The sequence below is a fragment of the Anser cygnoides genome, chromosome 6 (assembly GCF_040182565.1).
Source record: "Anser cygnoides isolate HZ-2024a breed goose chromosome 6, Taihu_goose_T2T_genome, whole genome shotgun sequence".
Lineage (NCBI taxonomy): Eukaryota > Metazoa > Chordata > Aves > Anseriformes > Anatidae > Anser > Anser cygnoides.
In genome coordinates, this window is record NC_089878.1 from 21,863,261 (window position 1) to 21,868,787 (window position 5,527).

Genomic DNA, 5,527 nt, shown 5'->3' on the forward strand with positions numbered 1-5,527 from the left:
AGCTGATACATGACCAGTGACAATATTCATTGCCACTTAATAATGTTATTTGACATAGTTGGATGCCTCTGTAGCTGTGGATATGGACCTCTGAGCTACTGGTTAACTCTCTCTGATATGAAAATGTTAAGCAAATATATGCAGATAAGAGTTTGCTTCTCCTTCCACTGCAGTCTGCAGGAAGGTTCCATTAAAGTTTTTGGGTGTTAGACTGGTCTCTGGGCTGCACCAGTTGTTTTAGCAGCCTGTCTCCCTGTTGTGTCAAGGCTAACAGAACTGGCCCTCTAGTTCTGGTACCTCAGCTGGATACTTGGCTTTTTTGCTGTGAATGTCCCTGTAAAATCTGACAAGGATTACAGTGCTCCTGAATGTGTGCACTTTGGAATCATTGTTGTAATGTTTCACTCGGTGACATTTATTTTGTGAGAGGACTTACAGAGTGTGCTCTGACAAAGCACCTTTAAAACACTACAGAAAAGTTGGTTCAGCTTGCAGCAGGGGCTCTGTGAAGTCTGGCCAGGCTGCACACTCGACTCCTCTAAGAGGAACACCTGGGACTGCTCTGGTTAGCACCAGTGCCTGAGTTTCACTAGCAATAACTGGCACAAAAGATCTGTAATGCCTGGGGCTGAGAGGGCAGTGCTGTGTGTGGAGCCTCTGCTGCTCATCCTTCCCCATCAGCCCTGGGCTGTGTCCATAGCCTGCAGTCCCAAAGCCACCAGTTCTCCACGGGCATCCAGTGCTCCCTCTCCAACAGCATGTGAACATTTGGTGCTGAGCACCGTGGAGGGCTTTTCTCTACTGGAGCCTTTTGCCAGTATTTATTCTGCTAGATGACATCTAATCTGCTGAAAGGAGACTGGGTCAGAATCAGAAACAGTTTCAGTTAAAATTTTCCTCCAAGAAAATTGGCTAGTTCTGTGAATGTGCAATGTTGCAAGAAAATAGTTCTTGTCTGATAATTCTGCAACACTAAAAAGCCTCTTCTCTGTCAGGGGCATATCAATTTTGAAATAGCTGCCTGTAGTGGCAAAGAGTGTGTTTCCAGGGAAAATGTCAGCTTGGTATTTCAAGTTTTGATATATTTCCAGAAATATTGAATTCTGATTACTAGTGTAGCCAGTAAATAGCTAAAGGCAAATTCTACTTCCCATTAAAATGCTGATATTTGCCTAGCAAATTGAGAACTCCTGGGACGGAGCTTGGCTTCTTGCGCACACACAAGTGCCATTATAAAAGCAATTGATTTTAAGGAAAAGCAGCGTGACTACACTGAGAGCCCTTTTAGATCCTTAGATGACTGCAAAATGCAGCATCCCTCTGCTTCCCTGCAGTATAGGAAGCTGAAGCATGTAGACCCTGCTGAAGGGGCACATTACTGTTTTACTCCCACAGCAGGTGTGCTTGGGCAGTTGTGCCAGAGAACCACAGGCCAGGTGAGGTTCGGGGTCTGGATACACCTTGGATTTCTTTATCCACCACTGTGCTTACAGTGCAAAACCTGCAGAAGTCAGCGTTCTGCTATGGCGTAGCGTGGCCTACCAGGCGTGCTGAGGAAGAGCTGGCAAAGGGAAGTGTATGGCCTCTGTTCTTCAGAAGCAGCACTCATGTAACCCTTGGGGGAAGGTTTAGGTTGGTCAGGCAGTGCTCCGACAGATCGCCCAGAAGCTCTCCAGATACTGCAAAGTACAAACTTTAATAATCAGCTACCCTGCCAGTGCTACAAAACCTCTAGTTTTCACTTAACAAACTGAACAAGTACACAGGCAGAAACACATCACGTCTCCCACTCTTATGTGAGCTATTCCTGCATGTGCAGGGCTTTGCACATATGTTTCATAGGAAAGAGGTGCTTTTTTGCTGGCTGTGTAAAGAGGACAGTGTGAGAGTTCAGTTCAGTGATCAGCAAGTGACTTAAGATCTGCCTTAATCTGTCATCGTAAAAGGAATACATATCCAAACTCTCCTCCTCAGTATTTTGCATGGAGGTGAAGTCAGTCCGGTGAAATGAGGGCTGATTTCTCAGCATGACTCTATCTTTCCTTGTACTGCTTGCAGTTCAGATTTTTTTTTACCACATCATTGGTAAAAAACACAGGGCAAATAAAGCCCTGTAAACTCTTAGGTGACTGAACCAGTCATTCAAAATAGAGGAGTCGAGAAAGATTCCAGATGTTCTGAAGAACATTACTGAGTCAGCATTTTATTCAGCACCTGTAGGTGCTTAGATAAGCAACAATTGATTAAAATCCTTCCTAGAAAGGAAGAGACCACATGTTCTCTCTCATCCGTGCACTCAAAAACAAGTGCTTAATTTGTTCTCTTAGCCACTCTGCAAATGCATATAATGGGTACTGCTCACTGTAACATTAGACATGAGTTCTGTTCTTGCACTGGTGCTCACATTCTGGGGAGACATCTGCAAGCTCACTGTGTACCTCCAGGTGCTCACAAGTTGACTTCACCAGTTATTTCCCATGTCAGAACATAGAAATTGCGTGAGACAAACTCATAAGCTTGTGCACCAACACGTGCGTGGTGGTAGTTATCAGAAAAATCCCTCTGTAAATTCTGTGTGATGGTTTTATGTTGGCTGACAAACACAGTCCTTCTCCTTGCTGTTGATAATTAATGACTTGTGCTGTGATGCTTCTATCTCAGGGACTCGCTTACTATTAATCCTCCATGATAAGCTCCATCCCTGACTATCCTACCTTTGTTGTATAAGCTTTGCTGGCTATATGTAGTCATCTGTAAAGCCTGGGGGACTGTCCAGACGCACTAGAGAGAATTAACCTACTCAGTTGGGAGGGACTGACCTGTGCATTGTGTTGAAACCAGCAGGAATCTTCCCATTGATTTAACTGGGATAGGTTCAGACCTCCTTCTTTACCCCTGCACGTGAGTGAATTGTTCTTGGCAGGACTTGGTCTTTTGGGGACAAAGATTGAGGAAGATATATCCTTGTGTTTGTCAGCTCTGAGGGACAAAATTATTTGCTCTAGTCCAGGGGCAGCTTTATGTTACTTTAAACAAATCAACTGCCTGAGTAACTAAGCAATATTTTTCAAATTAAATTTGAATTCTACCAACTGTGCAAGTAAAAGCTCTACAATTTGCATGAAAAAAAGACTCTTAACATATGACTGCTTGGTAGTTTGTTGGCTACCTGGCCCAGAGTCTGCTGGGCACTTGTGATTCAGCTGCTCTTGTCTGAAAGTGCAAGCATAGCTCCTTTCCCCCAATTTTCACTCCTCCCCATTAGCGCTGCATGGCCTTCACTCTCAGATGCTGCAGAAAGAGAGGAGGCTTGTGCAGAGACCCTTCTCAGTGGTAGAATGAATGAATAAGCTTTTGGTGAAAATTGATCTGAAACTAACTGAATAAGAAGAAAATTAAAACTGGGGAATCCAAGCGAGGTTGCAGGATGGAGCTGGAAGTGATCTGGCCCTGAGCAGATGACCTGACTTTGGCAATCAGAGGCTGCCAAGCCTGGCTGGGAACCCCTGCTAGGAGCTGTAGAGAAGGTTTGTCCTCTGCGTGGTGGGCAGCTTCCTTCCCACTTTGGTTCCTCTGCCTAGTCCTGTCTGACCTGATTCAAACGACAGGCTCTGCTGTATGGTTGAAGTGACCACAGAACAGCCTGCTACCAGCAGGCAAAGCCTGTTGCAGAGGAACATTTATCCAGCAGTGTCAGGCCAGGATTCCTGCTGTTGCAGGTACCAGTTCTCTGCCACACAGATATAGGAGGCAAAGTTTGAAAGGAGTTTCTCTACTGCAGATTTAGGCTCAGTATTCTGCTTTGGAACTGCAGAAAGCTGCATAGATCCTGCTTAGTATCTTGGAAAACATGCTGGTGGAGAACACGCCACCAGCATCTGGCACTTCGTACAATGAAAAGTGTCTCAGCAGTTGCAATGAGCAGCTGATATTTTTCCTGCATTGCTAATTTAAATAATATATTTACAGCTAGTGTGCCTTTTCCCAAATTCTTTTTGAACTTTAACCATTGCAGTGCTAGGGTCTTGCAGCAGCTGATAGTAGACCTGTGGTTTGACAGGGGCTGACATAAGCCAGCCAAACTTCGATTTCTAAAGATACAGATTGGAGCAGGTGTTGCTATTTTCTACTTTCTTTGTTTTACTTCTTCAGTCACTTTCAGCTGAGTAATCTTGGTGGAAAAAATGCTTTAACTTCATATAGAGAGAATGAGACTCTGTCTGAGGTGCTGCCAGGGCTCTTAGTTCAGGGGACACCATTCACATCACTAGGGCCTCGTGCTGCCTGTTCTGCAGGAGCCAAGTTTTTCAGTGACAGAGGTGGACTGAGCTCTTGCCTGGAAAACTAACAGCTCAGGCAGACTGGGACAGGGAAGCCATTAGCTCACCAGACAGCTATACAGCAACCTTTGGCTTTTGTGTTAAATGAAGAGAACTTGGTTTTCTATTACTTCGCTTGACATAAAAATATTTGTAAAATCAAACTGACAAAAGCAATGCCACCAATAGCTAGTTCAAAGGTATTCACTTCAAATGTGCTCTGGAAAGAATGACCTTTTCAGATAACTGAGCTCTAAACGAAATGACCACACTAAAGCCTAAGCATAAGCTGCACTGAGAAAAGTAAAAAAAAAAAAAAAAAAAAAAAAAAAAAGTGTTTTGCAGGCTCCAAAGAAACTAAATCGAAAACAAACGATATAAGGGTAGCCACTGGGTAACTTGCTCTTTAGCCTGGTCATATCACAGCAAATTCACTAGGGTGGGGAAAGCATTTTTTTTTTTTTTTTTTGGTTGCAGGCCAGTTTCCATGGCAGTGGGAAATGACTTCCTGAGCAATGTGCAGCTGCGGGCGTGAGGTGGGGTCTCTGTGTATCTCGGCTTCTTTGTCATGATGAATTCCAGCAGTGCCGGATCGTAGCAGGCACTTGTGTTGTCAGGAACTGAACAAGAGAAGAGCCGGTCTGCACCTCACAAAACACAGGGTTGTTATTATTATGCCAGGAAATAACTTCCAGACCAGAAGTCTTGCAAGCTCAGAATTTAAAAAAAAAAAAAAAAAAAAAATGTAACGCATTAGATCTTCAGTACATAAATTGCAGGCATTGAGTCCCTGTAGCTGGATCCACTCCAAGCCTTGCAGAGTCCTGCAAGCGGGACATGATGTGAACTGCAACCATCTGAGCAATTCAGGCACTTTAGTTTGCTCTGTCTCCAGTTAGGACTGCACCTTTCTTTTGTTGGCCTCAAAAGTGAATAGGTGTTACTGTGCTAAAAAAAAGCAGCATCAGGAAGAAGACTTTCTGCTGTCCTTGCTAGTTTATATTGCAAGAGCTCAGCTCTCTCAGAGGAAGGCCCTGTTTCCATTCCTTCCTCTGCCTGAGATGACAGAACTCTTCCAGCTGTTGGGGCTTAAAGTTGCATTCTCTGCTTTCTTGGGATACTTTTGTCGTGTGGATCTTTGTGAAAATTGGAACCTCTGAGGCTTCTCAAACTAAGCACCTAAAAGGTGGAGGAGCTGAAAAGTCACA

The 5,527-nt window shown here is 44.2% G+C and overlaps 1 protein-coding gene across 7 annotated transcripts in view; it reads left to right on the forward strand.

Annotated features, from left to right (window-relative positions):
* The window catches only part of ABCB11 (ATP binding cassette subfamily B member 11), a 69,451-nt gene that overhangs the window by 8,275 nt on the left and 55,649 nt on the right, over positions 1 to 5,527 (forward strand). The window lies entirely within an intron of this gene.